The sequence below is a fragment of the Suncus etruscus genome, chromosome 2 (genome assembly GCF_024139225.1).
Source record: "Suncus etruscus isolate mSunEtr1 chromosome 2, mSunEtr1.pri.cur, whole genome shotgun sequence".
NCBI lineage: Eukaryota > Metazoa > Chordata > Mammalia > Eulipotyphla > Soricidae > Suncus > Suncus etruscus.
This window is the reverse complement of record NC_064849.1, coordinates 141,791,127-141,801,745: the sequence shown is the minus strand read 5'-3', so window position 1 is coordinate 141,801,745 and position 10,619 is coordinate 141,791,127.

The following is a 10,619-nucleotide window of genomic DNA, read 5'->3' as shown; positions in this document are numbered from 1 at the left end:
TCCAGGAAGAATCAACGGTCAAGAACATCATTAAAGAGAAACTCCCAGAGCTAAAGAATATATGTGATCAAATCATGCATGCTCGAAGAGTACCAACCAAAAGAGACCCAAGAAAAACCACCCCAAGACACATCCTAGTCACAATGACAAATCCCATAGATAGAGACAGAATTCTGAAAACAGCAAGATCAAAAGGGGAAATTACATTCAAGCAAGCATCTTTGAGATTTACAGCAGACCTGTCACCAGAAACACTCAATGCCAGAAAGCAGTGGTGGGATATTGTGACAAGACTGAATGAAATGAATGCTTCACCTAGAATACTGTACCCAGCAAAACTCACTTTCCGGTTTGACGGAAGAATACATGGTTTCACAGACAAAAAACAGCTCAGAAACTTTACAGACTCAAAACCAGTCTTAAGAGAAAAACTGAAAGACCTAATTTAAAACAAGACTAACCAAAAGACACACCAAATTTCGATATAAAGATGTCATTAAATCCCAGGACAATTCTTTCTCTCAACGTCAATGGACTAAATGCACCAGTTAAGAGACACAGAGTGGCTAAATGGATCAAAAAACTCAATCCAACCTTTTGCTGCCTACAAGAAACAAACCTGAATAGTCAGAACAAACATAGATTCAAAATAAAAGGCTGAAGGAGAATTATCTAAGCAAACAACACCCATAAAAAAGCTGGAGTGGCCATACTAATATCAAATAATGCAAACTTTATACTCAGGAAGGTTGTAAGGGACAAAGATGGACATTTTATATTAATCAAGGGGTACGTAGAGCAGGAAGAATTCACTCTCCTAAACATATATGCACTGAATGATGGGCCAGCACAATATTTAATACAACTGTTGACAAATCTGAAAAAAAATATTAATAACAACACAATAATTGTGGGGGACCTCAACACTGCTTTGTCAACACTGAATAGGTCAACCAGACTGAAACCCAACAAGAATATACTAGACCTGAGGAGAGAAATGGAAGAAAGAGGCCTAGTGATATATATAGGACACTCCATCCCCAGAAACCTGGATATACATTCTTCTCCAATGTACATGGGAAATTCTCCAGGATGGACTACATGCTGGCACATAAAACCTACCTCCATAAGATCAAGAGGATAGAAATTTTGCAGACTACCTTCGCTGACCACAAGGCTCTGAAATTATTTGTGAACTCCAAAGGGACTCAAGAGAAAAACTTTAACACCTGGAAGTTAAACAGCCTCATGCTCAATAACCAGTGGGTCCGAGATGAAATCAAGGAGGAAATAAAAAGGTTCCTGGAAACAAATGACAATAAAGACACAAACTATCAGAACTTATGGGACACAGCAAAAGCAGTACTGAGAGGAAAATTTATAGCTTTGCAAGCACACATCAGGAAGGAAGAAGGAGCTTACCTGAGTAGCTTAATGACACAGCTAATAGAATTAGAAAGTGCTCAACGAAAGGACCCAAAAATAGGAAGACAGAAGGAAATAACAAAGCTGAGAGCAGAAATCAATGAAGTGGAAACCCAAAAAACAATCCGAAAGATCAACGAAAGCAGAAGTTGGTTCTTCGAAAAAATAAACAAGATTGATAGACCACTGGCAAACCTAACAAAGAAAGAGAGAGAGAGAAACTTGATAACTCGTATTAGGAATGAAAAAGGAGAGATCACTACTGATATGACAGAGATTCAAAGGGCAATCAGAAACTACTTTGAAAAACTGTATGCCACAAAAATGAGAACCTGGAAGAAATGGATAAATTCTTGAACTCTTATAATCTTCCACGGTTGAAGGAAGAGGATGTAGCATATCTAAACACCCCCATCACCATTGGTGAAATAAAAATGTTAATCAAAAGTCTGCCGAAAAACAAAAGCCCAGGCCCAGATGGATTCACTAATGAATTCTTTCAAACTTTCCAAGAGGAACTACTACCAATCCTGGCAAGACTCTTTCATGAAATTGAACAATCGGAAACACTCCCAAACAGCTTTTATGAAGCCAACATCACCCTACTACCTAAACCAGACAGAGATGCTACGAAAAAAGAAAATTACAGACCAATATCGCTGATGAATGCAGATGCAAAGATCTTCAACAAAATCCTGGCAAATAGGATTCAATACCTCATTAAGAAGATCATCCACAACAATCAAGTAGGTTTCATCCCAGGAATGCAAGGATGGTTTAACATCCGTAAGTCTATCAACATAATACACAACATCAACAACAAGAAAAATAAAAACCACATGATTATATCAATAGATGCAGAGAAAGCATTTGACAAGGTCCAACACCCATTCTTGATCAAAACTCTCAGCAAGATGGGAATGGAAGGAACCTTTCTCAATATAGTTAAGGCCATCTACCACAAGCCAGTGGCAAATATTATCCTCAATGGAGAAAAACTAAAAGCCTTCCCTCTAAATTCTGGCACAAGACAAGGCAGTCCTCTCTCACCACTCCTATTCAACATAGCACTGGAAGTACTTGCTATAGCGATTAGGCAAGAAAAATATATCAAGGGAATCCAGATAGGAAAGGAATAAGTCAAGCTCTCACTGTTTGCAGATGACATGATGCTCTACTTAGAAAACCCTAAAGACTCTACCAAAAAGCTTCTAGAAACAATAGACTCATATAGCAAGGTGGCAGGCTACAAAATTAACACACAAAAATCAATGGCCTTTCTATACACCAATAGTAATAAGGAAGAAATGGACATTAAGAAAACAACCCCATTCACAATAGTGCCACACAAACTCAAATATCTTGGAATCAACTTGACTAAAAATGTGAAGGACCTATACAAAGAAAACTATAAAAGTCTGCTCCAAGAAATAAGAGAGGACACGCGGAAATGGAAACACATACCCTGCTCATGGATTGGCAGGATTAACATCATCAAAATGGCAATACTCCCCAAGGCGTTATACAGATTCAACGCTATCCCTCTAAAGAAACCTATGACATTCTTCAAAGAAGTGGATCAGGCACTTTAGAAATTTGTTTGGAACAATAAACACCCTAGAATAGGTAAAGCAATCATTGGGAAAAAGAATATGGGAGGAATTACTTTCCGCAACTTTAAACTATACTACAAAGCAATAGTTATCAAAACAGCATGGTATTGGAATAAGGACAGGTCCTCAGATCAGTGGAATAGGCTTGAATACTCAGAAAATGTTCCCCAGACATACAACCACCTAATTTTTGATAAAGGAGCAGGAAATCCTAAATGGAGCAGGGAAAGCCTCTTCAACAAGTGGTGTTGGCACAACTGGCTAGCCACTTGCAAAAAATTGAACTTAGACCCCCAGCTAACATCATGTACGAAGGTAAAATCCAAATGGATTAAAGACCTCGATATCAGATCCCAAACCATAAGATATATAGAACTACACATAGGCAAAACTCTCCAGGACATTGAGACTACAGGCATCCTCAAGGAGGAAACTGCACTCTCCAAGCAAGTGAAAACAGAGATTAACAGATGGGAATATGTTAAGTTGAGAAGCTTCTGCACCTCAAAGGAAATAGTGCCCAGGATACAAGAGCCACCCACTGAGTGGGAGAATCTATTCACCCAATACCCATCATACAAGGGGCTAATCTCCAAAATATACAAGGCACTGACAGAAATTTACAAGAAAAAACATCTAATCCCATCAAAAAATGGGGAGAAGAAATCAACAGACACTTTGACAAAGAAGAAATACAAATGGCCAAAAGACACATGAAGAAATGCTCCACATCACTAATCATCAGGGAGATGCAAATCAAAACAACAATGAGATACCACCTCACACCACAGAGAATGGCACACATCACAAAGAATGAGAATAAACAGTGTTGGCGGGGATGTGGAGTGAAAGGAACTCTTATCCACTGCTGGTGGGAATGCCATCTAGTTCAACCTTTATGGAAAGCAATATGGAGATTCCTCCAAAAACTGGAAATCGAGCTCCCATAGGACCCAGCTATACCACTCCTAGGAATATACCCTAAGAACACAAAAACACAATACAAAAATCCCTTCCTTACACCTATATTCATTGCAGCACTATTTACCATAGCAAGACTCTGGAAACAACCAAGATGCCCTTCAACAGACGAATGGCTTAAGAAACTGTGGTACATATACACAATGGAATATTATGCAGCTGTCAGGAGAGATGAAGTCATGAAATTTTCCTATACATGGTTGTACACAGAATCTATTATGCTGAGTGAAATAAGTCAGAGAGAGAGAAAAACGCAGAATTGTCTCACTCATCTATGGGTTTTAAGAAAAATGAAAGACATTCTTGCAATAATAAATTTCTGACACAAAAGAGAAAAGAGCTGGAAGTTCCAGCTCACCTCAGGAAGCTCACCACAAAGAGTGATGAGTTTAGTTAGAGAAATAACTACATTTTGAACTGTCCTAATATTGAGAATGTATGAGGGAAATGTAGAGCCTGTTTAGAGTACAGGCGGGGGTTGGGTGGGGAGGAGGGAGATTTGGGACTTGGGTGATGGGAATGTTGCACTGGTGATGGGTGGTGTTCCTTTTATGACCGAAACCCAAACACAATCATGTATGTAATCAAGGTGTTTAAATAAAAAAAAATTATTTGTAATAATAAATGTCTATTCTTTAGCTAAAGCAGTAATTGGGAAAAAAGATGGAAAGCATCACTTCCCCAACTTTAAGTTGTAATATAAAGCAATATTCATTAAAACAGCATGGTATTAAAACAAAGACAGACACACAGATCAATAGTATAGATTGAGCATTCTGAGAATGACCTCCAGTTATATATAATAAATTAATCTTTGATAAAGGAACAATAAGTACAAAGTTAAGCAAGGAAAGGTTCTTTAACAAGTGGTGTTGGAAAAAGTTGTCAACTACATGCAAACTTATGATCTCAGTCTTCTCTTTAACAACATGCACATCAAAATGGTTTAAAAACCTTTAAATCTGACCTGAAACTATAATCTACATAGAAAGAATATTCCATGGCATTGAAGCTAACGGCATCTTTAAGGATAAAACAGTACTGGCTAAGCAAGGGGAAACAAAGATAAACAAATGGGATTACATTTAACTGAAAAGATTCTGCACTTAAAAAGAAACAATGATTAGGTTTGAAGACTACACACAGAATGGGAGAAATTATTATCCGAATATTCAGCAGATAAAGGCTTAATATTTGATAAAACATAGCAAGAAAAAAAACATTTAACTCCATCAAACATGAGAAGGAATGAACAGCCATTTTCTCAAAGAATATAGTTGGCCAAAAGGCACATGAAAAAATGTCCTTGTTTTAAATGTATTTGGCTTAACACTAAATATTTTGACACATTTGGTATCATTTTGATAATTCTAATTTTTTTCTGGAAAAAAGTTTCAACATTTTAATTTTTACCAGTGTAAGCAATAAATTAATTTATTTTAATTTTCATATTTTTATGAATGTCTTTAGCATTCTTTCATATTCTTATATGTTTTAGGTAGCATATTTTAGATAGAATATGTTTACAATCATATTCTTAATCTGATTTTCAATTGTGTTTTCTATTTTCATGATTATTTTCTGGACTTCTACATGTATTTTATTTATTTATATTTATATGTATTTTAAATAAAAATTTTTGTTGGTTTTATATTTGAAAAAATGTTTTTACCTACATTCTATACATTCTTAAAAAATTTAGAATTTTCGGGGCCAGAGAGATAGCACAGCGGCGTTTGCCTTGCAAACAGCCAATCCAGGACCAAAGGTGGTTGGTTCGAATCCCTGTGTCCCATATGGTCCCTCATGCCTGCCAGGAGCTATTTCTGAGCAGACAGCCAAGAGTAACCTCTGAGCAGCGCCGGGTGTGGCCCAAAAATTAAAAATAAAAAAAGTTTAGAATTTTCATTTTATAATCTATGAGCTAAATGTTTGACTACATATTACATTTTTATTCTCTTAACAACAGGTCTATGAACTATATAATCTAAAATTTTCAAATAAGGTTCTGATTGTGGAAAAAGTTTTATGGAGTTCTGGACCATATTTAGAAATGCTCAGCAATTATTTTTGACTCTTTGCTTGTGATTACTATGGGAGAGGGCAGGGAACTATATATGGTGCTGGAAATGGCCACATGCAAAGTGAGCACACTACCCTATGTACTACCCAATTTTCAATTTGGGAAATTTTTATTTTATTGTGAGTATTTTCACTCTATTATTATTTATTATATTTATTATCTTATTCCATTATTTACATTCATACCATTTCCATTTTATATTATATTTTATAATATAATTTTCATATTTAAAACTCTACTGTTTTTATTTCTTTTCATTTTGTTTATGTTTTTGGTTTAGTTTTGGTTTATAAGTCACACCCAGTAGTGCTCAGGGGTTACTCCTGGCTCTATGCTCTGAAACTGACCTTGGCAGGCCTAGGGGACATATGGGATGCCAGAAATTGAACCACTGTCCATCCTGGGTTGGCCAAGTGCAAGACAAATGCCCTACTGCTGTGCTATCTCTCCAGCCCCTATTGTTTTTATTTCTCTATTTACATTTTATCAATTCTCAATCCTACTCATACATTTGATCAATTCACATGCACATTTAACTGAAAAATAAAATTATATTTTTATGTGTTCTTTATTTTGTTTGTATCTAACAAGCAAATAAAAACATTTCCTATTCATTAAATTTATTTATGATTATTTTATTTGTTTATTTTTTTCAGTGGAAGGTCATACCTTAATATGCTTGTGGCTTATTCCTGGTTCATACTTAGGGATCACTTTTCTTGGTTCTGGGATAACCATAAAAAATTTTGTTCAAGACCAAGTCAGCTGCATGCAATACTAGTCCTTTAATCTCTGTGCTCTCTCTCCAGCCATTAAGTTTCTTCTTTTTAAATTATGTGCTATGTATTTCAATTGCTCTTTGTCACTAAATAAATATATTGTCCAGTTCTGTATTTTTAATGTGAAAGGTCAATATTCTTTAGTATCTTTCATTTCAGAAACTGAGTTCAATATGACCTCTGTTCTTTAGTTAATCAAAACTGTCTTTGATACTCCATATAAAAATCATGAGTAGGGTATAGGATAAAGAGTCAGATAATACATCATTCAAGCATGTGCTGTATATAAATTTTCCACTTAATCTTACCTATTATCTTTTACCTATATCTCATAGGCTAACCTTGAGTTCTATAACATTTAGACAGGTAAATATCCTGAGAGGACCAAGGTCAAAAAGATATGTTTCTTTGCTTCTGTCTAATGAAAAACTTAAGAGATTGTAGCTTTTTATAGCTCAATATTCATTATGTTACTGGATCTTTAAGCAAACTTGATACACTGCAGTGTCTATATTGGTAGAAATGTTTAAAAGTAGTTTTCTACTTTTCTATAATTTTCTGATCTTACAGAGACAAAATCAGGAATACATACAGTAAATAGTATATGTTCCCTTTTGCATTGGTTTGGTGGACAAAGAACAAAAGCAGAAGAGATCAATTAGAAGAAATAATGAGGCAGTTTTACTTTTATTTTCTTTGAAATGAAAATGTGGGAACACCCTAACAAAACAAAAGAACTATATGTAATATGTAATCCTGGAATACTAAAATGAAATTAGGTTCTTATTTATTTACTATTTATTAATTCTAATATTATTAATATAAATTATTATGTAATATTTATTTAAAGAAATTTAAATCAAATATAGATTTAGTTACAATTAAATTCATTCATATTAGCCTATTAGTTGTAATTAATAGATCATGCAAATATAAATTGTTAGCAATAACAGAAACTCTGTGAAAGATATGAGAATTATTGGGTTATTTTTTCTTTAAATCTAAAACTGTGTTAGAATTATTTTTAGTGCCAAGTCATCAGTGTACAGGGCTGACTCTTGACTCAGTGCTCAGGGATTATTCTTAGAAGTACTCTAGGCACCATATGAAATATTCTGGATTAAACCCAGATAGGCTGCATGCAAGACAAACTTCCTACTTACTGTACTATCACTTCAGTTCCTGAAAATAACACTTGGTTTTTATATGTCATCTTGAAAATTCAAAGTTTATCTGTTAAAGTCATAAATGGAGTCTTGACTCATTTTATATTTTTTTTTTAAATTTTGGGTACATGCCCAGCAATGCCTAGCTGTTACTCTGCATTGCACTCAGAAATCCCTACTAGTAGCTTAGGGGACCATATGGGATACCAGGGATCTATCCAAAGTCTGCTTCAAAGAAGGAAAATGCCCTACCAGTTGTAATTGCTCTGATTATATTCTCTCTATCAAGCAAAGTCATTTTTTACAGCTGATATATCCTGAATCCCATTGAGGGTTTGCTTCAGATGTCACAAAGCTTGTCAAAAATCACAGGCAAAGTTTTTCAAGCAATTGAAGGATGCTATAGATAAGAAACTTCTATCTTAATTTTTTACTCACTTAATTCAATTTTATGTAGATATCACTACTTTCTAGGATAGTTGTTTGTCTGTTCCCTCTCTAAACCTGGGTTTCTTTTTACTGTGTCTCCTAATAAAAATCTAAATTTAGAAATCTGTATCTCAGAAAATCTGAACAAATGCAGGCAACACAGAAAGAAAATGTTATCAACCCAAGTTGATATTTCACAACAACCAATGTCCAAAATTAAATCTTCCTTAATAAAGAAATACATGCACACCACAGTGTTTTAAATGATCTACTTTAACTTGTTAAGAGGCCATTGTAAAAATAATTATATTATTTGGTCATGTAATAATAAAAACGTTTCTCTTTTGAGTGAGACTTAAGTAAGGATTGCTATTCTTAATACATCTAATTAGCATTTGGCTACAAATCTTAGCTATATAGCAGAGTATGGAAGAGAGTATGTTAGCTACGGAGAAGGAAGAAGGGAGGGAAGGAAGGAAAGAAGGAAGGGAGAAAGGAAAGAAAGGAGGGAGGAAGAAAGGAAGGGAAAAAGGAAGGACGGAAGAAAGGAAGGAACGGAGGGAGAAAGCTAGGAGGGAGGAAGGAAAGGAGGAAGGATGAAGGAAAGATTGAAGAAAGGAAGAAAAGAGAAAGGAGGAAAGAAAGGGTGGGATAAGGAAGGGAGGAAGGAAGGGAGGAAGGGAGGGAGGAAGAAAGGAAGAAAGGAAAGAAGGAAGAAGGGAGAGAGGAAGAAGGAAAGAAGGAAGGAAAAGATGGAGGGAGGAAAAGAGGAAAAAAGGAAGGAAGGAGAGAGGGAGGAAGAGAAGAGGAGAGAAGAGAAGAAAGGAAGAAAGGGAGGGAGGAAAAGAGGAACGTAGGAAGGAAAGAAGGGAGGGAAAGAGGAAGAGAGGAGGGAAGAAGGAAAGGAGGGAAAACGGGAGGAGGAAAGGGAGGGAGGAAGGAAGGGGAAAAGGGAGGATGGAAGAAGGGAGGGAAGAAGGGAGAGAGGAAGGAAGGAGGGTGGGTGAAGGAAAGAAGGAGGAAGGAAGGGAGGGAGGAAGGAAGGAAGAAAGGAGGGAGGGAGGGAAAAAGGAAGGCAGGAAGGATGGGTAGAAGGGAGAGAGGAAGGAAGGAGGAAAGAAAAGGAAGAAATCATCATAAACGAATTAACAGCTCTCTGAAGATAGACTATTGTTAGCAGACTATTTCTAGTACATACAACTGCTACAAGTTGCTGGAGAGAGGAAAATAATAAGTAGGATTCTAATCTTGCACTCAAATTATTCCACACATATATTATTATATAATGTACTCATATAATATATAATATACTATAAACATATTTACAAAATTTGCTTTTTTTAATTGGGTGACTTAGACAAATTAGTAATGATTGCAGAATATCAGTTTTCTTAGTAATATATTTTAATAATTTAAATTATTTAAAAATAAGAGAATATATGGTTTCATTGTAAACAAGTCACCCTGACATCTGTGTTTCTTTGAACTTGCAAATTATTCTAACAATCATTTATTTTATTTTTTCTTAATTTTAAATGTCTCATGTCACTGTCAAGATTAGTTTCTGATAGAATGAAAGGAACTTAGTCATCTTAGGAACTTATTAACCTTGATTATTGCTATGGATAGTGTCAGTTTTGTATAATTTGCCTAATATCTTGAGTTAGCTAAAAGTTTAAATTACAAATTAATTTTAATAAAAGAATGGATTGGTTATTGTTGGCAATATATAAAACAGCGATTACATTTTCACCTAGCTGTTAAGTCTGGAAATATAATTCTAGTCTAAGAATAAAATTTCTATGAACTCAATTATTTTACCTTATATAGGTTATTTAAGAACATCAAAAAATTTGCCCTTTCATTTTAAGTTTTTTTGTCTTTTAGGGGCATCCATTAAGTTATCTTTCAGGTTGAATTTAAGTAGCGATTACTCTTAAAACTTCTGTTTTCTTTACTAGAGAAAGAAATTATTTATAATGTGAATAATAAAATTTTAAATAATCTATTTATCAATTAGGAAATAACTTTAGAAAAATAGATTAGTTCTCCAAAAGAAAATTACAATATTATCACAAAACTAATAGATCAAGTTCAGTATGTTCAGTGTAATATTGAACTGTATTCAGACACTCAATTTCCA